The sequence below is a fragment of the Glycine max genome, chromosome 15, assembly GCF_000004515.6.
Source record: "Glycine max cultivar Williams 82 chromosome 15, Glycine_max_v4.0, whole genome shotgun sequence".
Lineage (NCBI taxonomy): Eukaryota > Viridiplantae > Streptophyta > Magnoliopsida > Fabales > Fabaceae > Glycine > Glycine max.
In genome coordinates, this window is record NC_038251.2 from 25,198,468 (window position 1) to 25,224,586 (window position 26,119).

At 39.9% G+C, this 26,119-nt stretch overlaps 1 pseudogene; it reads left to right on the forward strand.

Annotated features, from left to right (window-relative positions):
- LOC100812075 (RINT1-like protein MAG2) overlaps positions 1–26,119 on the forward strand; it is a 36,414-nt pseudogene that overhangs the window by 4,546 nt on the left and 5,749 nt on the right.

The window sequence follows — 26,119 nt, forward strand, 5'->3', positions numbered from 1 at the left end:
GACAGAGATTGTGGGGCGGCCGACAAAAGCGAGGCTCTTGCTCCTACGTATCCTCAATGAGGAACTCAGACCTACGTAATTCTGGATAACCTGTGAGACTAAAATAGTCGCGGTGTTTTCTTTACTAAAATGCGAACATGCTTTAGTAAAGAGACAAAACTTCCAACTGATCAGAGCAACATGTGCTTTTTTTGGATGAAAAACAAATGTGTCTACCGGGGAAGGAGAGTATGCTGATGAAATCTTCTCATAACCATAAATGAGATTTTGGATGTTAGCATTTCGTTTCTAAATGACCCTTTAGAGGAAACACTGGGTCCAACAAAAATAGAAGAAAATCACTCAAAGTTTATCAATCTCACGCAGGTAAGTGTTTCATCCTAATTCCGAACCATAAATATGTCACGACTTGATTTTGCAAATCATTTCCTATCAAATCAAATATTACATGCGTGATCATGGATCAATAGGACTTTTCCTCGGGAATGGTTTGTTTCTTGTGGAAATTTGGGCTTTGAGTGTTCTTGGCCTTTTCCTTTTCTATTTTTGTTTAGTGTAAGGTGAACAAGTCACTGATGCACAGGATTTTGGTTGGCAATCAAAGGGAGAGGACCACTTTAGATCGTGGTTTCCTTTCTTTTCTTGTTTACTTGGTGACAATTCTGTGTTGTTCAGATATTGTCTAGTCCAAATACCTTTTCTGCATATTTCTTCAGTTTTCTTCCGATCCTTGATTGGGAATTCTCTTTCTTTTTTTGCTTTCTCCCATTTTTTCTTGATTGGGAATTTTCTCTTTTTGCTTTTTGCTGATTCTTTTGATCGGGAATTTTCTCCTTTTTGTTTTCTTTTGAGGGCAAGGTTTATGGTGAGTTGGGACTTTGGCTCAAGGCTTGTAGAACGGATGGACATGATATATGTCAGGGTGTTGGTCTGGCCAGTGGTTCAGGGATAAAGGGGATGTCCCACATTATTTCCATGACACACATGCAACAATGATGATTAGGAAATTTTATGCAAAACTGGTCATGCATGCACCCATGTGGACACTCAAGCATCAAGTTTTTATGGTCATGTGACACTAGAGCTCAGGATTCATTTTTCCTATTTAACTCGACCCAATGTTTCCAAAATATGTTCTTTTATCAATTTGTGCATTCATCCGAGTCCATTTTTGGGCGTTCGGGAAAACTTTCATAGCACTCACCCTTCAAGTGTATAAACATTTTTTTTCAAAATTTGTTTATGATCAGTGAATTTTTTCCAAAGAAAAGTTGGAAGTTATCTCTTTTCACAAGCATGTTGTTTTTAGCTAGACAACTTTTTATTTTTTATTATTTCCTTTTTTTCTTCCTTATTTTTCTTTTCTTACTTGCTCTCTTTTCCTTTTCCTCTCTTTTTTTTAAAGTTATTTATCATTTGTTCATTTCCTCTCTCCTTTTTTTTCTTTTTTTTTTCTTTTTCTCTCTGAAAAGGTCATGCGGACGAGGGCGCACACTACCTACTTACATCTAACCACAAGGTAAACGAAAAACGCACGAAATGGTAAATCGCAAAAACGGTGACGAAATAACTAAAAGCCATAACGCCAAAAATTTCTAACAGAAACGAATAATAATGATAGTAATGTTGGTAACCATATGCACAAAAACAGAAAATAGTAATGTCAACATCAATATAGACAATAACAGAAAACGTCAATAGCAAACTAATAGAAAAATGTCAATAAAAAGGTGTGGTGACCTCGGTCACGTGGCTCCGCTTCCTCCCAAGAAAACGAGCAAGTCCGTCATTTCCTCATCCATACGGGCCTCCTCTGCATCGCCGGGAGATCCTGTAGGCGCCTCCCCTGCATGGGCCTCGGGCCAATCTCTGGGCCATGCGACCTCAGCCCTAAACTGCTCTGGAGTAGGGCACACAAAAGGAGCGAAACCCTGCCCCTGCTGACTAAGGCTGAGCTGGTAGAGACACTCATGTATCTGCACCTGCCCCCGGTGGTTGGCCGCCTGTTGGCAAACCAAGTGCTGTAGATAATGCTCCATGCCTAGTGACCCAGCAGGATCAGCTTGATGAGGTGGTGGCGGTGCGTCTACGGCCTGAGGTGCATCACCCTGCACTTGCCTAGGCGTGCAATACTTCTCAATGAAGGCCCAGGTTATCAGCGGTCGGATCACCTTACTAGGAGTGACGGGAACCCCGAATGACTGGCAGAGGCCGGTGATCAATGCCAAAAACCCCAGGGCCTTGTTATCCGGGTTTAAAGGGTGCCTAGTGGGTGGCATACCTGCAAATAAATAGATGGCGTCAGCAATCAACTGAGCCACATGGACGCTCATCCGTGTCAGGATGGCATACACCAGCTGACACATCGGCAAAGGAATGTCAGAGTTATGATCACTAGGCAAGACATTGTTGAGCAGCAATCTCATCCACATCTAGGTCAAGGTGGTCATGCTGGTGCGCATGATCCTCACCCGCCTCCCTGCAACGGTCCGGGCAAAATCCTGCCCCAGTGTGCGTAATAGCTGGGAAATGGCCTCCTCGTCGAAACCATCGACCCTATTCCTCCTCTGACTAAACTCACACTCCTAGCTTTCCTCCGTCAAAGGGAATCCACTGGCCCCTCACCCATGATCGCATGTCTCGCACTCCCTCTCCTGTGGGCCAAGCATTAGCATAAAACTCCAGGACTATCTCAGGGTCAAACTTAGCCATGGGAGTCACCAGCGACGTCCAATGTCGGCGGGCTATCTCTTCCTGAAAATTCGTGTACTCATCGTCCCTGAGCTGGACGCGTCTTTCTCTGTGGAACGACCATCCTTTGATGGTCTCAAAGCACTGCTGGTGCTCGACACTCCTGAAACGATGGCTATCAAACTCGAGGGCAGCACTGGTCCCTTCATCCGCGGCATCCCTCCTAGATCTCTACACGGAAAGCTTTTTCGGAGCCATTTCCTGTGAGAACAAACATTTAGAAAGTTAATTCACAAGGAAATACCAATCATTACAAACAAGAGCCAAACAACACTTATATGGTGCGAGTGTCAACATGCACTTTACAAAACAATCGTATTGGGGCACGTGCTATTTTATGATGCATACCTATATACATGCATTTACACACACACACACACACATAATAATTTTTTTTGGTGAAAGGCATTTTATGACACATATCCACGTATATTTTTTACAAGCATTTTCATGCTACATCCCACATACATGCACATTTCTTTTGAAAGGCTCCTTATGCTACCTACTCACAAATATACATATTTTGAAAGGCATTTTTACACTACCTATCCAACATATACACATTTTGAAAGGCATTTTTTGTTGTATATTCACACACTTTGCAAGGCATTTTCAAGCTATATCTTCAACATATATACATAATATTGAAAGGTATTTTTTGCTATATATTCACACATTTTGCAAGGAATTTTAATGCTATATATTCAACATATATATACATATTATTGAAAGGTATTTTTCATGCTACCTAGGTGCAAGGCACTCCTCATGAGGCAGCAAATTCAAATTCTAGTCAAAGACCTCACAAACATGTTCTAATATTCATGCATCTTTTACATTCAAAACCAAAAACTTAGATTCCTAGGCGTAAGTCATGCTTTTGGCACTTTAGTCTAGCTTCTACAAAATTGCCCATACACTCACAATGGCAGCCATATGTGCATAATTCGTTCCACAAGCTAAGTTTCACAAAATCATGTGCAAATGCCATTTAGGCATTTCACCGAACACTTGGTGGGCGCATGTTTGGGACATGAAAATCAAGGGAATGGGGGCAATGTGTCATGCCCCATTATTTCAGAACACAACCTAGGCCAAAGGCCATCCCCTTCAACCCCTTAATTCAACAAAAACAAGCAACAATTCAAGGATAAACCCCTCACGTTTTTTAGCAAATACATGCAACTTAGAGCACCAAAATACATCAATGGGAAGCTAGAGAGCCCAAGAATGAGGTATTTACTTGTTGGAGAGAGTAGGAGTATAAAAAATGAAAGCAAAATGCAACCAAAGGTGGCTAAGGGGCGCAAAAACAGCAAGTCCCGTGGCTTTGCGTTTTTTGAAAGTGGGGGGGGGGGGAGTTTTGGGTGAAGAAAACGTTCCCCTCCCCCTCTTTTAACCCATCTCGTGCAGGGGTTGCTCGCCCAGGCGAGCTAACCTGCATTTTTTTTTAGAGAAGACATAAGTATGACTCTCTACGGGTCGGCGTTCGCTTACTCGAACCCCCTTAGGGTAGATCAGGCATCCAATATTTACTTTAAAGATGCAACAGTAATAATTACTGGGAATTCAAAGGATACTAGGCTGCCTCCCAACGCCGCTTTCCATTTGTCCAGAGCTGGGCAAGGGATGACGATCTATCAATCGTGACCCTAGCCTCTACTTGCGTCCGTTCCTAAGTACCTGAAAGTAGGAAACGACATCGCGCAACAAAACTGTGGTCGCGTTACCATTTTACCTTGATCGGTTTATGCCTTTAGCCTCGTCTCGGCATTTGACCACTGCCTAAGATGATTCTGCTCCTGTCATAAGATAACAAAATATGCATGTGTATGCATATGCATGAATGTTTTCAAATGCAACAATCATTTTAGTGAAAGTTGGTTAGGTTAGTTTTAATTAAGCGCTTGGGGCATCCCATGAAAAGGCTCAGGTTGTCACAAACTGCACATGGTTTAAAGCACAAAGTGAGGACTGAAGCCTCAATCTCATGTTCTCTTCTTTTAAAAGACCGTGATGAGAAAATTACAGCGGATAGGAATCACTGGGGGAAACCAAAAAGATCACACAAAAATAAAAGAACATGCAGCGATATCCTCAATTGCCCCAGATTCTAAGCGTAGTATCGCTTGACAACATCGAAGTTCATGGGTGAAGGTAGCTCCTCGCCATCCATGTTGATGAGCACCAGGGCCCCTCTAGAAAAAGCCCTTTTTCAGCACAAGGTCCCCCTCATGGAACTTGCGTGTGACATCTTTTTCAGCACAAGGTCCCCCTCATGGAAAAAGCCCTTTTTCAATGATGTAGTTCGGGGCCCACTTCCCTCGATTATCTTTAACAGCGTGTGACATCTTTTTCAGCACAAGGTCCCCCTCATGGAACTTGCGCAAGCGCACCTTCTTGTCGAACACATTCTTCATTCTTTGTTGATACAGGCGCCCATGGCTCATGGCCGTCAAGCGCTTACCTTCAATAAGGTTGAGTTGGTCGTAGCGTGTTTGAGCCCACTCTGATTCTTCTAAACTTGATTCTGCTAGTATCCTCTGGGAAGGGACCTCTACTTCAAACGGGAGTACCGCTTCCGTTCCATAAATCAAGGAATACGGTGTTGCCCCAGTAGAAGTTCGTACCAAAGTTCGGTATCCATGCAAGGCAAAAGGCAACATCTCATGCCAATCTTTGTAAGACACTGTCATCTTTTGAATAATTTTCTTAATATTCTTGTTGGCTGCTTCCACGGCTCCATTCATCTTTGGTCGGTAGGGCGTGGAGTTGTGATGCTGGATTTTGAAATCTGCACACATTTCCTGCATCATTTTGTTATTCAGATTGGTGCCATTGTCAGTAATGATCTCCCTAGGGAGTCCGTACCGACAAATCAGCTCCCTCTTTATGAATCTGACCACTACACTCCTCGTGACATTGGTGTAGGAAGCCGCTTCGACCCATTTGGTGAAATAATATATTGCCACGAGAATGAAGCGATGATTGTTCAAAGCCTTGGGTTTGATGGCCCCGATGACATCTATCCCCCACATGGAAAAAGGCCAAGGGGCGGACATGACATTCAGAGGATGTGGCGGGGCATTGACATTATCCGCGAATGCTTGACATTTATGGCATTTCCTTACATGGGTGCAGCAATCACTTTCCATGGTGAGCCAGTAATAACCTGCTCTCAGGATCTTCCTGGCCATAGCATGCCCATTGGTGTGCGTTCCAAACGAACCTTCGTGGACTTCCTCGATCATGTGGTTCGCCTCTTTGGCATCCACGCATCGCAGGAGGGTCATGTCATGGTTTCTTTTATATAGTATGCTCCGGCTCATGAAGAAACCGGCCGCCAATCTCCTCAATGTCCTCTTGTCATTATCGGAAGCCCCCGATGGGTACTCTTTGCTTTCAACGACCCGCTTGATATCGAAATACCAAGGCTTACCATCTCGTTCCTCTCCCACCTGACAACAATGTGTGGGTCTGCCACGACACCAGAACTCAATGTATGGTAGGTCCCCATGCGGTGTTAGCTGGAACATGGACGCCAAAGTAGGAAGCGCATCCACCATTTGATTTTCCTCCCGGGGACCGTGATGGAAGGAGATTTCATCAAAGGAATCAGCCAACTCCTTGATATAGGCTTTGTAGGGTATCAGCTTGGGGTCCCTAGTTTTCCATTCCCCTCTCAGCTGGTGAATCACCAGTGCTGAGTCCCCATATACTTTGAGCAGTTTGACATTAGAGTCAATTGCCGCCTGGACGGCCAGGGCGCACGCTTCATACTCCGCCATATTGTTAATGCAATCAAACCCCAGCCTGGCTGTGAAAGGTATACATTGATTGTCTGGCGAGACCAATATCGCTCCAATGCCATGGCCTAGAACATTTGATGCTCCATCAAACCACACGGTCCACTTGTCCCGGTCTTCGTCTAGTTTTTCCTCAAACAAGGCCATGATGTCCTCATCCATGAATTCGGGATGCATGGGCTGATAGTCGTTGAGAGGCTGCTGAGCCAAATAATCTGCCAAGGCGCTTCCTTTTATCGCCTTTTGGGTGACGTAAACTATATCAAACTTGGATAACAAGACTTGCCATCGGGCGATCCGTCCTGTGAGAGCAGGCTTCTCAAAAATGTACTTAACCGGGTCCATCTTGGATATCAACCAGGTGGTATGGCTCAACATGTATTGTCTTAGCCGGTGGTGTAGAAGCAAGGCTTCATGGTGAATGTGATTCAAAGGTGTTTTGATGATAACAATAATGACAACAAAAGATGATGACAAAGGTGATGAACAAAAACCTCAAAGATCAAAGAACAACTCAAGTGAATCAAGAACAAGTCAAGAGTTCAAGACTCAAGAAGAAAGCCTAGAATCAAGAATCAAGATTCAAGATTCAAGATCTCAAGAATCAAGATCAAGATTCAAGACTCAAGATTCAAGAATGAAGAAAAGACCCAATCAAGCTAAGTATTAAAAAGTTTTTTTCAAAACTTTGAATAGCACATGAGTTTTTGGCAAAACCTTTACCAAAGAGTTTTTACTCTCTGGTAATCGATTACCATATTATTGTAATCAATTACTAGTAGCAAAATGAGTTTGAAAAAGTTTTCAAACTGAATTTACAACGTTCCAATTATTTTCAAAAGGTTGTAATCGATTACAATGTTTTGGTAATCGATTACCAATGCCCTTGAACGCTGAAATTCAAATTTAAATGTGAAGAGTCACATCCTTTCACTCAAAAGCTTTGTGTAATCGATTACACTTATTTGGTAATCGATTACCAGTGACTGTTTTTGAAAAATCAAAAGATGTAACTCTTCAAAAAGGTTTTGACTTTTTCAAATGGGTTTTAAGTTTGTCTAAAAGTTATAACTCTTCTGAATGGTCTTCCTGACCAGACATGGAAAGTCTATAAAAGCAAGGCTTTGTTTTACATTTCAATAATCTTGAACACTTATTTCATACAATCCTTTACAAGCCTTGAATCTCTTTGAACTTCTTCTTCTTCTTTGTACCAAAAGCTTTATGAAGTTTTCTGGTTTTCCAAACCTTGAAAACTTGTGCTATTCATCTTTTTCATTCTCTTCTCCTTTGCCAAAATGAATTCGCCAAGGACTAACCGTCTGAATTCTTTTTGTGTCTCTCTTCTCCCTTTTCCAAAAGAACAAAGGACTAACCGCCTGAATTCTTTTGTGTCTCCCTTCTCCCTTGTCAAAGAATTCAAAATGACACAGTCTGAGAATTCTTTTGATTTTTCCCTTTCCCTAATACAAAAGTGTTCAAAGGACTAACCGCCTGAGAATTCTTTTGTATCCCCATTCACAAAGTATCAAAGGTTTAACAGTCTGAGATCTTTGTCTCAACACATTGGAGGGTACATCCTTTGTGGTACAAGTAGAAGGTACATCTACTTGGGTTTGACTGAGACCAAGAGAGGGTACATCTCTTATGGATCAGTTCTAGTGGAGGGTACATCCACTAGGTTCAAAGAGAACAAGGGAAGGTACATCCCTTGTGGATCTTTGCTTGTAAAAGGATTTTTACAAGGTTGAAGAAATCTCAAGGACCGCAGGTCGCTTAGGGACTGGATGTAGGCACGGGTTATTGTCGAACCAGTATAAAAACTCTTGTGTGCTTGTTTCCTTCTTCCCTACTCTTTTACTTTTCGCTGTGCATTTAATTTCCGCTTTTACTTTCTGTTAAGTTTCTCTTCTACTCCTTATTCTCTTAACAATTTAGTAAAAGCCTTGAAAGAGTAATTTTTTAATTAGTAAAGGTTTAGGAATAATTAATTCAACCCCCCCTTCTTAATTATTCTGAGACCACTCGATCCAACAGGTGGGACGCCCAGACAAAAGCGCAACACGTTCTTTTGAGCAGGGAGTAATTCATTTCACAGGCCGTGAACTTCTTACTCAAGTAGTAGACAACACGCTCTCTCTTCCCAGACTCGTCATGTTGCCCCAGCATACACCCCATCGACTCGTCCAAAATCGTCATATATAAGATGAGAGGCCTTCCGGGTGCTGGCGGCATAAGCACAGGAGGGTTCATGAGACACTGTTTGATCCTTCCAAACACCTCTTGACAATCCTCGTTCCAGCGGACGGATTGGTTTTTGCGTAAGAGTTTGAACAACGACTCACAAATAGCGGTGAGCTGTGATATGAATCTGGCAATATAATTCAAACGTCCCAGGAAACCTCGGACCTGCCTCTCGGTACGAGATTCCGGCATCTCAAGTATGGCCTTCACCTTTTCAGGGTCCACCTCTATCCCTTTCCGGCTCACGATGAAACCTAGCAATTTCCCTGATTTGACCCCGAAGGTGCACTTAGCGGGGTTTAACCTCAATTGATACTTCCTAAGACTTTCGAACAACTTCCGCAGGTTGACAAGGTGTTCCTCCTCGGTCTTAGACTTGGCAATTATGTCATCCACATAGACTTCGATTTCTCGGTGCATCATATCATGGAACAAAACCATCATAGCCCGTTGATAAGTTGCCCCGGCGTTCTTGAGTCCAATGGACATCACCTTATAACAGAATGTTCCCCACAGGGTGACGAAGGTAGTCTTTTCCATATCCTCAGGCGCCATTTTTATCTGATTGTAACCGGAGAACCCTGTTGGATCGAGTGGCCTCAGAATAATTAAGAAGGGGGGTTGAATTAATTATTCCTAAGCCTTTACTAATTAAAAAATTACTCTTCTAAGGCTTTTACTAAATTGTTAAGAGAATGAGGAGTATAAGAGAAACTTAACAGAAAGTAAAAGTGGAAATTAAATGCACAGCGGAAAGTAAAAGAGTAGGGAAGAAAGAAACAAACACACAAGAGTTTTTATACTGGTTTGGCAACAACCCGTGCCTACATCCAATCCCCAAGCGACCTGCGGTCCTTGAGATTTCTTTCAACCTTGTAAAAATCCTTTTACAAGCAAAGATCCACAAGGGATGTACCCTCCCTTGTTCTCTTTGAAACCCTAGTGGATGTACCCTCTACTTGTACCACAAAGGATGTACCCTCCAATGTGTTAAGACAAAGATTTCAGGCGGTTAAACCTTTGATACTTTGTGAATGGGGATACAAAAGAATTCTCAGGTGGTTAGTCCTTTGAACACTTTTGTATAAAGGAAAGGGAAGAATCAAAAGAATTCTCAGACTGTGTCATTTTGAATTCTTTGACAATGGAGAAGGGAGACACAAAACAATTCAGGCGGTTAGTCCTTCGTTCTTTTGGAAAAGGGAGAAGAGAGACACAAAAAGAATTCAGGCGGTTAGTCCTTGGCGAACTCTTTTTGGCAAAGGGAGAAGAGAATGAAAAGATGAATAGCACAAGTTTTCAAGGTTTGGAAAACCATAAAACTTCAAAAAGCTTTTGGTACAAAGAAGAAGAAGTTCAAAGAGATTCAAGGCTTGTAAAGGATTGTAAGAGATTGATTGGAAAATTATTCAAGATTGAAGGAATTTATTAAATTGCAAAACAAAGCCTTGCTTTTATAGACTCTTCATGTCTGGTCAAGAAGACCATTTAGAAGAGTTATAACTTTTAGAAAAAAACTTAAAACTAGTTTGAAAAAGTCAAAAACCATTTGAAGAGTTAAATCTTTTGATTTATTCAGAAACAGTCACTGGTAATCGATTACCAAATAAGTGTAATCGATTACACAAAGCTTTTATGTGAAAGGATGTGACTCTTCACATTTGAATTTGAATTTCAACGTTCAAAGGCACTGGTAATCGATTACCAAAACATTGTAATCGATTACAGCTTTTTGAAATTAATTGGAACGTTGTAAATTCAATTTGAAAACTTTTTCAAACTCATTTTGCTACTGGTAATCAGTTACAACAATCTGCTAATCGATTACCCGAGAGTAAAAACTCTTTGGTAAACATGTTTTGAGAAAAATCATGTGCTACTCAATTTTTGAGAAAAACCTTTCATACTTATCTTGATTAAGCCTTCTCTTGATTCTTGATTCTTGACTCTAAACTTTCTTCTTGAGTCTTATCTTGAACTCTTGAATTGTTCTTGATTCACTTGAGTTGTTCTTTGATTGATCTTTGAGCTTTTTGTCATCATCTTTTGTCATCATCATTGTTATCATCAAAACACCTTTGAATCACCTTTGATTCACCATGAAGCTTTGCTTCTACAATCCTTCTACAAACCCATCCATGAAGGAAAACAAAGAAAAATTGGTCGTATTATCCACGAGGATATCGATGTGCGGCAGAGGGAAATTGTCTTTGGGACTGGCTCGATTCAGGTCCCAATAATCTACACACATTCACACCTTCCTATCCTTCTTAGGGACTAGTACAATGTTGGCAACCCATTCTGGGTACCAAGCGACAGCCAAAAAACCAGCGTCAAATTGTTTCTTTACCTCTTCTTTTATTTTCAAGGATGTCTCGGGCTTCATCCTCCTCATCTTTTGTTTCACCGGGGAACACTCGGGATCTAGAGGTAATCAGTGGTGTACAATGTCAGAACTCAAACCGGGAATATCTTGGTACGACCAAGCAAAGATGTCTTGGTAGTCTTTTAGCAGGGCTGTCAATTCTGCATGGATGGGTGCGGTCATACCCGTGCCTATCTTTACTTCTTTTTTCCCACTGTCGGTCCCTAAGTCCACTAGTTCCGTCTCTTCTTGATGAGGCCCCATCTCTTGGTCCTCATGGGCGACTATCTTCTCCAACTCCAGGGGAAGTCCCACATCCTCGTCCTCTTCATCCTTCGTTTGATCCGTTTCTTGCTCGAAATCGATGGTCGGGTCCCAGGTATTAGTACCTTCGAGGGACTGATCGTTGGATCTAGCATTTTAAACGTAAAGAAATAAACATGCAAATGGATGAGAATGGGTAGAGACATAGGAACAGATGAAGAAAGATCTTTGTATTATAAATTCAGGAACAAAAGACATAAAGCCATAACAAAAGGAAACTCTAAAGCCTAGGCCCAATTGTGGAGTTTAAAAGCCACAAAGGGTTACATTATGCTTGTTGCGTAAATGTCCGGGCGCTCCTCCACTCGCCAATTTCCAAGTCGGAAACCAAGAGGGCATGGTCGTACCATATCCGACCCACCCGGAGAATCATCTTCACATATCGCAATGACTTGGCCTTCGTGTCCTAGACCTGCGCTTATAAAGCTTCTACTGATGTGGCAGGGCGGGCCCCCTATCGCGAGCCTTGACCTCTGCTCTTCCTTCCTGCAACGCTTTTCTGTATGTCCATTTGTGTGGGTTTATAGCCTAACCCAAACTTCCCACGGTTTCCTCTGGCACTTATCAGGCTAGTTCTATCGCAGTTGTCCTTGCCTAAACCCATTCTGGGCTCGTAACCATTCCCCAACATCACTCGGGCCACCATTACTGCCGTATCGGACAGGCAAGGTTGCCCAGAGAAGGAATCTACAGAGGCAATGCTTACCACCTCAAATGACTGGAAGGATGTTTCTAATGACTCCTTTGTGGCTTCCACATATGGCATAAAGAATGGGCAACTCACCAAGATGTCTTCCTCGCCCGATACGATAACCAAATGTCCCTCTACTATGAATTTCAATTTTTGGTGAAGTGTAGAGGGAACGACTCCCACCGAGTGGATCCACAGGCGTCCCAAAAGGCAGCTGTAAGCGGGGTTAATATCCATTATTTGAAAGGTAACCTGACAGGTATGGGGGCCTATCTGTACAGGGAGGTCGATCTCTCCCCTAACCTCTAGGCAAGTGTCGTCGAAGGCACGGACCACCATGGAACTTGACTTTAGATGGGAAGCATTAAACGGTAATTTCTCCAACATGCTTTTGGGCATTACGTTTAAACTGGAACCGTTATCGATGAGCACCTTGGCCACGACGTGGTCCATGCATTTGACTGATACATGCAAAGCCTTGTTATGCCCTCTCCCCTCGGCCGGGATTTCTTCTTCGGTGAAGGCGAGATAGTTGTTGGCGGTGATATTATTGATGAGTCCTACAAAGCCTTCTACAGAGATATCTTGGGCCACATGGGCTTTGTTCAAGACCTTTACTAGCAAAGCTCGATGAGGCTCAGAGTTCATGAGTAGTTCTAAAAGAGAGACCCTGGCCGGGGTTTTGTTGAGCTGCTCAATAACCTTGAACTCGCTTTGCTAAATAATGCGGAGAAACTCACTCGCTTCCTCTAGTGACACTTCCTTCTTGCCACAACCATCCCTTTTCTTCGGAAGACCTTTCACCGGAATATCCTCGTTTGAAGTGAGGGTCGTTTTGTCATTTTGTTCTTCCATCATCTTTGCCTTACCTTTAACGTTTGCGGGTTGTGTCGGCAAGTCGGGGGGTGCAAACACGCGACCGCTGCGGGTCACACCGCTCAGCCCCGTGATATTGGTCACCTTAGCTGACAACGAGCTGATGTCGGTGGCCTCTTCTTTCCTTTCACTTGGAGGTGCATACCTCCACGGGACTGCGTGGCTGTTTCGGTATGGGAAAGGAACAGGTTTAACTACCTAGGGGTATCGGGGCTTTTGTGGAGCTGCGTCCTTGGTGAAATATATCACCAAAGGTTTAGGCCTCCCAAAACTTCTTTCATCTACAGACTGCATACATATATACTGTTCTTCCCTCCCCTCATCGCCGACTTCCAGTCGGCCTTGATCTATCATCTGTTGCAACAAGTCCTCCACTGCTAAACATGTTTCCATGTTATGTAGCTCATCGGGATGCAACAAACAAGAATCCTCTTCATGACCACCGTGGGGAATTACACCCCCTTTTTGTAGGGCCTCACAGATAAACCTCCTAGGGGTCGCCACGTCCTTTAAAGGCTTAGACCTACGTGACCTATCCGACTCAATGGCATTAACTGCTCCCCCTCCATGATTGGCGAGCAGGTTTGTTTTCACATTGGGCCGATCCTCTTGAAACGTCAGCCATCCGGCGTCTATCAAATGTTGGACCTTGTATTTAAAGGCCAGGCATTTTTCGGTGGAGTGGCCCGGGGTTTTCCCATGGTACGCGCAAGTTGCGTCGGGGTCATACCATTTTGGGAAATGATGTTGGTAGATCTTCCCGGAAGTTATTACGGCCATTTGGTTGGTGATGAGGGATGACAAGAGGTCTTCGTACGTCATTGGGATCGGGGTGAATTCTGGAATCGGCCTCGGGGGAAAGTTCCTCATCACATTGGAACCGGCACCAAAGTAGGCATTGCCGGCCGGGCGAGTCATGGTTGAAGCCGGAGCTTGGGGGGCCTCCCTCTAGATGGGGGCGGGCGCTCTAGGCTGTGCGGGTGCTGAATTGGATGAGTTCTCGGCGCGAGCTGAGAAGCTCGGATGATGTTGCGCATACTGTTGGGTACCATGAGAGGTCTGCAGAGGCTTGACCCATGCGAACGCCGAAGTGACGGCATGGGTATCTCCTTCCTTCCTTTTTGCCCCAGTTGCTCCAATTCTCCTAGCATTGGCACTTGTGGAGGAGACGTAATCGAGCAAGTCGGAGACCTAGCATGATCACAGATTCACCTCCACTCCTTATGTTCCACGAACCTGGGTATAGGGCCCTTTTTTCAACTCATCGTGTGTGCAAATAGTGTTGGTGTTTCTGTGCATCAAATGAATAAATATTTACCTCATGCATACATTTTAAAACACACTAAAAGCATCAAAGAGTTATATATACAAGAACATAAGAAAAATAAGGGAAACCAACAAAGGAGAAAGTCATGATAAAACATTGCACAAGATTAAATGGTCTAACTCTCTAAAAACAGTCCCCAGCGGAGTCGCCAACTGTCGCAACCTACCCTTCGGTGGGAGGGCGACGCCTGACTCGCGGGTGCGCCTTCCAAGAAAGGAATACGCGCGGAGTCGCCACCAACATTTATTTGACGAAAACGTCGGAAAAACTGGAAAAACGTGGTCTACGAACTTTAAGTGAAAGGTTCGGGAGTTGTATTTACGCACGAGGAAGGTACTAGCACCCCACACGTCCGTCACAAGAGACATCAGCCTTTAATCAAATGTGCAAATATGACTTCAATTTATGTTATTTTCCCTTTTTTATGTTCTTCTGTCTTTTTATGCCTTTTATATTTTTATCTTTTTGTGGTTGACGAGGGTGTTTCCCTTGCTCCTACGTATTCCTCAATTGTGATAAGGAAATCAGACCTACATAGTTCTTTGAGAACTAAGCGTTGGTTAAGTTGTTTTTATCTTTTTTGCAAGATATATTTTGATTGGAAGGTCATTTAAGGCGTTGAACCATTAAACAATCTTTCGGTTCTTTTTGAAAGGAGAGAAACATTAAGGCATTGAACCATTAATGATCTCTTATTAGTTTTTGAAAGAGGTAATAAAGCTACATGTTGATTTTAGGCCTTTAGAAATCTACGTTTAACCAATAAAAGCGGAAAAAACCATTTCAAGGCATTGGACCTTTAAAAATGGCTTTTTTAGGTGATGACAAAACTTTGATTTATGAATTGATTTTAGCCTTAGTTTCACTTTGGTTATTAGTCAATTCGATTAAGAAAGAAAAAATCCCAAAGAAAAATGTCCGATTGATTTTTTTTTTATTTTACTAAAAGATATTTTTTGATTATTATATTATTATTTTGCCTCTTTTTGGTTTTAAACGTGGTTACGGCATGACCGAACGATCGGATTTCATTTTAACAGAAATTAAAAGATGTTACAATACGAATGATCGATGGAAATTTATTTTATTTTTTGATTAGGCGAGAAAATGACTTAAATAAATAACTAAAACACGTCAAAAGGGGGTACGAAAAGTAAATGAAATGAAAATAAAAGCACACGAAACAAGTGGAGACCACTAAGGGTACATAGAATGAATTGAAAAGTTCGATTTTGGAAACTTATCGGTTGAAGACTGAAGAACGATGAAGAACGAACGAAGAACGATGGAAAATCTTTGCAAAATCGCTCACGGAAACGTCTCGGAAGCGTTACGGAAGCGCCTCGGCTTGGATTTTCTTCACGGAAACAATTTTTCTCACTAATTTTAAGTGATTCTCAGATACCAGGAGGGTTGAACATCTTTGTTCTTCCCTCCTGCCCCTATTTATAGGGAAAAGAAGGAGAAGTTTGCCACCCAGCTCGCCCAGACGAGCTAGGTTGCTTCCTCCAGAAGGCATCGCCTTCTGGTGGAACTTCCTGGAAGGCCCAAGTGGGCTTGGTTTCTATTTACACCCCCCCCCCCCCCCCGTTTACTGAATACACCCCCTGCCTTTTTTGCTGATTCTTTTTCCGAAACGTTACGGAACTTTACGAATTTCGCAACGATACTCGTTTTCTTTCCGTAATGTCACGAAACCTTACGGATTACGCAATCATGCCTTCTTTGGCTTCCAGAATGTTATGAAACTTCACGGATTGCGCAACAATACTTTCTTTTGACTTCCGACATGTTACGGAACTTCACGGATTGCGCAACAATGGACGCCAAGTACCTCGAAGTGGTCAAAAGGGGGTCGCATCCCAACAAACGGATGGTCCCCGAACGAAATTAGGGTATGACAGTAGGTTATAGTTGTAGAGAAGAATGGATCTCAGCAATGGTAACCTCTTTAACCACTTACTTGGCAAAAGAAATTTTCCCTAGTTACATTAGTCAACTAGATGAAGAGAGGGTTACAGGAATTCAGTCATCTGCTAGAGTATTATGGCTACATGTCATTGATTTGATGATAGCTTTTGACAAAAGGATTAAGTCTTTGGTAGACCATTCTGGGATCACAAGTCTCATGATTTATAATGCCTTTCTTTGCCATCTAGCATCTGTTATTGATCGATGTCGATCATTGCCTAGTGTATTTTTGAGGTCAAAATTTCTTAGATTTGCAAGTATTTGTATTATAAGAAATTTTTTTGATTCTATACTTATCCACTGCCAAGAAGCTGAAGGTTTGACTGCCTTAACAGATGATGATGTTGTAATTAAAGTTACAATCTCTATCAATGTTGCTCATTACTTTGAATCTGTTCTAAAGGAATGGTCTAAGGATGTCTTTTTCCTTGAGATGGGGATGGATGAGGATGATAAAATAGAAATGGAAAGTAATTCAAATAGTTATGGTGAATTTTTGCCAGAGAGTTCCAAAAGGGTTATTTTTTATGATGAGATAAAAAAGTTAGAAGAGTATAGAACACAGTGGGTTGAAAAGATTTACCTAGTCATTTTGAGAGGTTTTGATTGTCATTCTCGAGATTATGTGAAGAACAAGAGGCAATGGCAAAAGGGTATAGAAGGATGGATTGTGTCAAAGACTCTAATAGAAGCCCTGGATTATCTTCAGAGTAAAATGTCAGTGGTAGAGGTAAGTTTGGATGGTGGGGATTTTGTTGGGGTTTGGAGAAGTTTGGCAGCAGGAATTGATCGATTCATTTTTAATGGTATTCTCATAAGCAATGTAAAATTTCACAATTTTGGTGTCGAAAAATTTGGTAGTGAGTTGGAAGTTTTATTTGGGATATTTAGGGCTTGGTGTTTGCGACCTGAAGGTTTTTTTTTCCCAAAATCAAGTTTGAATAGAGGTGTAAAGATGAGATTACAACAGTAGGGAGGGATGCAGACCAGTTTAAAACTGATATGAGACTGAAAAGTACAACAACAACAGAATCGAAATCATTACTAATGTATTGCTCCTCACACTCACTCTATATATATAATTTTCCCACTTATAATTTCAGAAAAAGGAAAATTTATGACAACTTAAATCAAAAGCTTTATGTCTATCCACAATCAATTCAAACAACATGCAAGCAGCCACAAAGTTTCATGGATATATTTCAATTTACGCACACATAATTCAGATTTTAAAATGAAAGGAAACATTAGTGAATTGACTTACCAGATATCACAAGACGAAGAATGATAAATGTTTGCATCCACAAAAGAAAGAAATGTATACTATATCTTCTATTGAAGATGATATTAGATATATAAAGCACACATGCTTGATACACACAAGAAGATGAAAACATTGCCTCGTGCAAGGTATCTTAAGTATATATCAACGTAAAAGACAACAAATCTAACAAATACTTGAAAGGCTCATTATATAAGTAATGGAGGATAACATCTCTTACCCTTCAAAATCCTTTGAGAAGTTTCCCCAAACATGTGTCACATGACAAAGATCTTGATAAGTTGTTCCAACATAAACAAGTGCCAATGTTATTTCCTGCAATAGCAACAGTATCAGGTATTAACGTTGTAATTGGCATGCTATCTAATCAACTATAAGAAGACACAAACAGTAATTTCATCCACCAAGCCAAAAGGGGAACATATATAATACTAAATTAGTAACAAAAGAAAATTTGCAACAATAATGAAGGGCATGGTAGAACGCATTTACGATCCCCAACTTTAGCATTAGACCACAAACACAATCAAAAACAATTCAACATTGTTACAAAAATCACTTTACTGGATATTGATATGCATCTGTTAAGTAAGAATAGCATAATATAATTAAGTTGATTAGAGAGATGTGATTTGTGTTTTCAAAATTCATGTCACTTAACTATATAACTCAAACCTTAATTAAGTTGAGTTTGGATTTTTATCTTTGGCTTTCATTACCATTTACCTTCAAAAGTTGATACTTCATACTTGTGACCTTTTAATTCATTGAATAACATATTATTATGTAGAAGTTGATATTGCATACTTTAGAAGTTGATACTTCATACGTGTCATTCTGCTATGCAACTATTAACATTGGGTTACTAGTCTTATAGGTTCTATATTTGGAAAATTAGCCTCTAATTCTTAAGTCTGAACCTATTTGAGAATCATGTTATGCACATCTATGAAGTTTTTATTTTCATGTGGCACTTACAATAAAAGAGAGGCTTTTTTTCATCTTTATCTGGGTATGAAACAAAAGAACCAATTCTGATAGCTACAAGAAATCCAATTAAAATTTAAGTAATCTGAAAATCATAATGCACAACAGAAATTTCTTATTAGACTAACTTCTGACTATAGTTGTACTAAAAATGAGCAATTTATTGTATATATCTACAAAAAGTGGGGAGAATACTGGGATGAGAAGTTACAGGATTAGAGGCTAATTTTCCAAATATAAACCTCTTATTAACTTCTCATTTTTATTCTTGTAACTTCTCTTCCCTAATATGCCAATGTTCTTTCATCTTTTCGGTAGATATATAGATTCATTCTTTGTCTTCTTATTAACTTCGCATTCTTATTCATGTAACTTCTCTTCCCTAATATGCCACTAGTCTCCCCTTTTTTTTTTGTAGATATATACACAAAATGGTTGTTTTTTAAGTACGCTTAAATAAATACCAACTAGTTACATAAATACCTAAATATGTTATTGCTATGGGAGCATGTACAATTACAGTGGGGATGTTTAGTACTGATTCTTAAAATATTGTTCGGGGACTAAAAGTTAAAATTGGAAAAAGTTTATGATTAAAATTTTAATTAACCTTAAATGTATAATTATAATTAAATGGTTGAATCAATAGAAATTAACCACATTCTATTTAAGTTATTCATAATGTAATAATTGTTATAACTTATAAGTTACATGAGTATAATCTAATTTTAAATAAATTAACCTCTATTTCACATTATGATGTACGTAAGTCAGTGCTGCAATATATTATAGCCTTTTCCAATAAAAATTCATTCAGCCCTTTTGTTATGAATAAAAAAACATTATTCATGAATATTGCATGGCTAGCATTGTAAGTGTGTGGGCAAAACAAAGAACAATCACTACTAAAAAATTAATATTTTACGATGTGCATTCTAAGACAGTTATACGTAACCGCCTTAGAATGTCACGCGGTGGCAGTTTTGTAATTAAGAAGAATACTTTTTTCTTTTATAACACACATTCTAAGGCGGTTCCAAGAACCGCCTTAGAATGTACTAGGAGCATCATAAACAAAAACGGGTTTATATATAAAAACGTCGTTGTTTTTCTTTGCTTAATTACATAATTGCCCCTCCGCGTGTTGAAATCCCTAGAGCCCCTTCAGCTTCTTGCGCTTCCTCTTGCCTTGGCCACCAGCATCACCCACTTCCGTGACGAGCTCCACGTCGTTCTCGGTTGTCACTGCTCCATGCGATTCGGATTGCATGAACTCAATCGTCGATGGGGCACAAAAAGTGAAACCCTGCGCCGCGCTCGAAACATGATTGAATACTCATTTTAAGCACGGTGCAGTTTCTCGAGGCGTCTGATTCATCTTTTGATTTTCCACCTCTTGAAGAACATGATCTTCCAGTTGTGCAAGAATTTCTTGCCTTCGGCGGCGAGGCGCGTGTGAATCTCCTGCTTCTTCTTCAGTGCCTCCAACTTCGGCGGTTGTGCAAGAACATGATTGAATACTACATTAGCCAGTTTGATATATAAATCCTAAGCTTTAGCAGCAATGTAGGCAATTCTAGAAGTGCTTATGTTTGAGATTGTATAATTCCATGATTTTGTTGCAAGTGTACAGAGTGCTTGCATAAAATTTAGACAACTGCGCTGATTTCCGATCCAACACCGTTAAGCCTCTCACAATGTGTAATGGCAGGGTGCTTAACTCTTTTTGTATTTGTTTTCATTTTAAAGGAGAAAAAAAATATCTTACATTATATTATATTTTAGGGACTCACTATTAGTGATGCAATCCTACCCCCCAAGGGCATTGGATAGAAGACTCCAAGAAGATTGGGCCAAAGATGCAAGAGAAGGCCCTAGGGTTCTCATGAGCCTTAGGGTAGATTTCGGGCCCATGGGCTTAGTATGAGCCCACTTATCTTTGTACATATTAGATTAAGGTTTCACTAATTTTGGTCCTTGTATTTAGGGCTCCATAATGTAGGTAGGGTACCCTAGAAATATAGGATTTTTCAGCCCTTGTATTTTAGGGCACCTAGACTAGTTTTTGTATTAGGGGTAGTTTTGTAATTTCACATGAACTAAGTAAATATTTGATGTGTGTGGTTGGAAATAAATTTAATTGAATTGGTAGAAGCCCAATTCCTCTCCCTTCATTCATCTCCTTCTTCCTCCAAGCTCTTATCCATGGCCTCCTATGGTGGTGAGCTTCTTCTAGATTCTTCTTCTCCTTGAAGTGGTGTCTCCTCTCTCTCTTTCTTCTCCATTCCACTTCCATTCATCTTCCAAGAAGCAAAGGAATCCCTTGATGAAGAATATCCTAGGCCTACAAGCTCCAATGGAGCTTACATCATGTGGTATCGAGAGCATCTTCATCTAGGTGATGTTCTTTTGCTTCCTCTATCTTTTTGTTCGGTGAATTCTCTTTAATTCCTTGTTCTTCATCTTATTCTCCATGTATATCCTCCATTTTCTTGTGGTTTGATGCTGTTTAGAGTAGATTCAAAAAAATAAACCGATTAAATCTTAGATCTACACTTGTTCTTGCATTTCTATGGTTCAAATTTTGTAGATCTACTCTTGAATCTTGTTTTTGTGCTGATTTTAGGTTCTATCAATTTTCATTCATAATATTCTTGTGCTGAACCTTTAGATATAAATTTTATTCCAAAAATATTGATTAGAAAAAAAAACACAAAAATCTAAGTGTAAATCACTTAATCCATGTTGTCTTAGAGTCATGTTTAGTCATAGTAATTGTCACATTATGCTCTAAGTTTGTGTTGAATTTTTATTTTGTTTATTGAATTCTAGATACATTTGTTCATGTATTCTTGTCATTCTTAGCCTATCTTTTGAGTCTAATTCATGCATGTTATCCAAGCCTTAAGCAACATAAACACTACTCTTGATTTCTAGGTTGAAATCGCTGGTGCTGGCAGCTTGAACATACGAACTTGTATAAATTACTGGGAATTGGTCACTGCATGTTTTGAGCTGAAATGTTTAATAAATTTTCTAGACATATGGACCAAAATTATGAAAAAAGAACCAAGCGATTTGGATTAAAGGAAAAAATTGTGGAAGCAAAGCTTCATGATGAATCAACAATGATTCAAAGGTGTTTTGATGATAACAATGATGACAACAAAAGATGATGACAAAATTGATGAACAAAAAGCTCAAGTGAATCAAAGAACATCCATCTCAAGATTCAAGATTCAAGTTCAAGAATCAAGAATAATTCAAGACTCAAGAAGAAAGCCTACAAACAAAGATTCAAGATCTCAAGAATCAAGATCAAGATTCAAGATCTCAAGAATCAAGATCAAGATTCAAGAATCAAGAATCAAGACTCAAGATTTCAAGAATCAAGATCAAGATTCAAGAATGAAGAAAAGACTCAATCAAGATAAGTATTAAAATTTTTTTCAAAACTTTGAATAGCACATGAGTTTTTGACAAAACCTTTACCAAAGAGTTTTTACTCTCTGGTAATCGATTACCATATTGTTGTAATCGATTACCAGTAGTAAAATGAGTTTAAAAAAGTTTTCAAACTGAATTTACAACGTTCCAAATATTTTCAAAAGGCTGTAATCGATTACAATGTTTTGGTAATCGATTACCAGTGTTCTTGAACGTTGAAATTCAAATTTAAAAGTGAAGAGTCACATGATTTCACTCAAAAGCTTTGTGTAATCGATTACACTTATTTGGTAATCGATTACCAGTGTCTATTTCTGAAAAATCTAAAGATGTAACTCTTCAAAAAGGTTTTGACTTTTTCAAATAGGTTTTAAGTTTTTCTAAAAAGCTATAACTCTTCTGAATGTCCTTCTTGACCAGACATGAAGAGTCTATAAAAGCAAGGTTTTGTTTTGTATTCTAAATCAATCTTTCTAACAACAATCTTGAATACTTTACTTTTCCAATCAATCCTTTACAAGCCATGACTCTCTTTGAACTTCTTCTTCTTCTTTGTACCAAAAGCTTTCTGAAGTTTTCTGGTTTTCCAAACCTTGAAAACTTGTGCTATTCATCTTTTCATTCTCTTCTCCCTTTGCCAAAAACAATTCGCCAAGGACTAACCGCCTTAATTCTTTTTGTGTCTCTCTTCTCTCTTTTCCAAAAGAACAAGGGACTAACCGCTTGAATTCTTTTGTGTCTCCCTTCTCCCTTGTCAAAGAATTCAAAACGACACAGTCTGAGAATTCTTTTGATTCTTCCCATTCCCTAATACAAAAGCGTTCAAAGGTTTAACCGCTTGAGAATTCTTTTGTATCCCCATTCACAAAGTATCAAAGGTGTAACAACCTGAGATCTTTGTCTTAACACATTGGAGGGTACATCCTTTGTGGCACAAGTAGAGGGTACATCTACTTGGGTTTGACTGAGAACAAGAGAGGGTACATCTCTTGTGGATCAGTTCTAGCGGAGGGTACATCCACTAGGTTCAAAGAGAACAAGGGAGGGTACATCCCTTGTGGATCTTTGCTTGTAAAAGGTTTTTTACAAGGTTGAAAGAAATCTCAAGGACCGCAGGTTGCTTGGGGACTGGAGGTAGGCACGGGTTGTTGCCGAACTAGTATAAAAACTCTTATGTGTTTGTTTCCTTCTTCCCTACTCTTTTACTTTCCGCTGTGCATTTAATTTCCGCTTTTACTTTCTGTTAAGTTTCTCTTCTACTCCATATTCTTTTAACAACATAAGTCAAAGCCTTAAAAGAGTAATTTTTTAATTGGTAAAGTTTAGGAATAATTAATTCAACCCCCCCTTCTTAATTATTCTGAGGCCACTCGATCCAACAAAAATAAGAAAAATCACACAAGTTGGCAGAAAAATCAGTGTCTAGGAAAAAAAAGTGAAAAGAAAGTGTGCTTGTTGTTTCGGCTCAAAATTTGTTCTATAATTGGTGCCTATTTTATACCAATCCTAGTTCTGAAATTACAATTGAAAATTATTGTGAAAACAAGTGCCAAAACCAGAGGTTTCTTGAGTCTTTTTTTTTAGTTTTTTTTACTCTACTCTAGAGTCATTCTAAGTTTCTCTTTGAGTCCTACCTTGCTTTTCATTACTTTAATTGTTGAATCATCCTTGAAAATTTGTCTTGTCAAAACTCTTTTGGTTTAGTTTTCATCTCATTTTTGGGTCTTTGGTTATTGCTTGTCTCTTTGTTTCCTTGTTTGTGAGTTGCCATATAGGGAATTGGAAAGGAGGATTGGTGTCATCCCTTGAAGAATTTGAGTCAAGAAGCAAGGGGCCAACCACCTTAAGAGCTATTGGAATAAGAAGCACTCCAAATTGAGTGAAACACAAAAGAGAGAATAGCCACCAAAATTGAGGACTTTTTTTTTGTAATTTGTAATTGGCAATTTTCTTTACTTTCAAACTTTGTAACAAAAAGGCCTTTCATTGGACGTAATTTGGGAGCCTCCAATAGGTCACCCTACTTCCATTTGTGTGTAATAATTTTAGGCAATTTTCCGTTAGGATAGTGAGTGTTTTGTTGGGAACCTTAAATGAGGTCATCCAAACACTCTTAGGATCCGCCTAGTTTTCATTTCTTGCACTTTAATTTCTTGCTTACTTTCATAGCTTATTTCCTTTACCCTCCATTGTCAAACCGCCTAGATTGCTTACCTTTTACCAATTAGTTTTTACCTTATCTTTGACACCTCTTTTAGTGTTTATTTTGGCTAGTTTCAACCATAGATTCTTTTACCTTTTGTTTCCAAACCCCCAATAAGAAAGAACCATAACTTAAGAACCAACATGAGTCTTCATTCTTCATCTAGTATTAATGGTGAGGGTTCTACTCCTAAGGACCCCTTGTATAAGATATTAGATGAGTTGAGATCCCTTAAGTTGTGGAAAGAAAAACAAGAGAGAAAAGAAAAAGGGAAAAAAAGAGTGGAAGAAATAAGTGAAGATAAAAGAGAGAAAATAAGAAAGGAAGAAAGAAGAAAAATAATGAAAGAAATGAAAAGAGAAAAGCATGCCTCCTATAGTAGTCATGACTCTTGCAAGAGTTTAAGTGAAGAACTTAGCGACTATTATAGAGGGCACCATAGTTCACATACTAAACATTACTCCCAAAGAAGAGAAAACGATAGAAGGCCTCAAGAGGTTAACATTCGCCTCCCATATTTCCATGGAAAAGATAATGTTGAGGCCTACTTAGATTGGGAAATGAAGGTTGAACAACTCTTTGCTTGCCATCATATTAGTGAAGAGAGAAAAGTTCCATTGGCTACCCTTAGCTTTAAAGGGTATGCCCTCTATTGGTGGACTTCCCTTCTTAGGGAACGAAGGATTCATGGGGATCCTCCAGTAGAGTATTGGAATGATCTTAAGAGTGCCCTTAGGAAGAGGCACATTCCCTCCTACTATGAAAGGGAGCTTATGGACAAGCTCCAAAGGCTTAGACAAGGGAGTATGAGTGTTGAAGAATATAGACAACAAATGGAACTACTCCTTTTAAGAGTTGGACTTATGGAGGAGGAAAGAACAACCATAGCTAGGTTCCTTAGTGGGCTTAATATGGAAGTGAGGGATAAGGTTGAACTCCTTCCATATAAGGACCTAGATGAGCTAGTCCAACTTTGTATAAGAGTGGAGGAACAATTAAAGGAAAGCCTTCTTCAAAATCTTATGGCTTTCACTCTTATCCAAGGAAGGCCCAAGCCCAAGGAATTTTGGGGGCTGCACCTTCAAAACCCAAGGAAGATAAGGGTAAGACCATAGAGAAATCCACCCCTAAGACTAGTTCCCAAGAAAGGACTAGCAACATTAAATGCTTCAAATGTCTTGGGAGAGGTCACATTGCCTCTCAATGCCCCACAAAGAAAACCATGATTATGAGGGGTCAAGACATTTATAGTAGTCAAGAGGAGACTACTTCTTCCCCTTCCTCTCGTGGAAGTGAAGATGAAGTAAGGGGTGAAGAGTCTAGTGAGGAATTCTACCCCCGTGAAGAAGGTGACCTCTCAATGGTTAGAAGGCTCCTTGGAGGTCAATCTTGTGATCTATCTCAATCCCAAAGAGAGAACATCTTTCATACAAGATGCAAAATTTTAGATAAAACTTGTTCTCTCATTGTGGATAGTGGATCTTGTTGTAATTGTTGTAGCACAAGATTAGTTTCCAAGTTGAACCTCACTATCATTCCCCACCCAAAACCTTATAAACTTGAATGGCTCAATGAGCAAGGGGAAATGATAGTTAACCAACAAGTGAAGGTACCTTTCTCCATTGGGAGATATAAGGATGAAGTTAATTGTGATATAGTTCCCATGGAGGCTGGACATATTCTTTTAGGAAGGCCATGGGAATTTGATAGGAAGGCCATGGGAATTTGATAGGAAGATCATTTACAATGGCCTAACTAATGAAATTACCCTCACCCATCTTGGCACTAAAATTGTGTTGCATCCTCAAACACCATCACAGGTGGCCAAAGATCAACTAACTATGA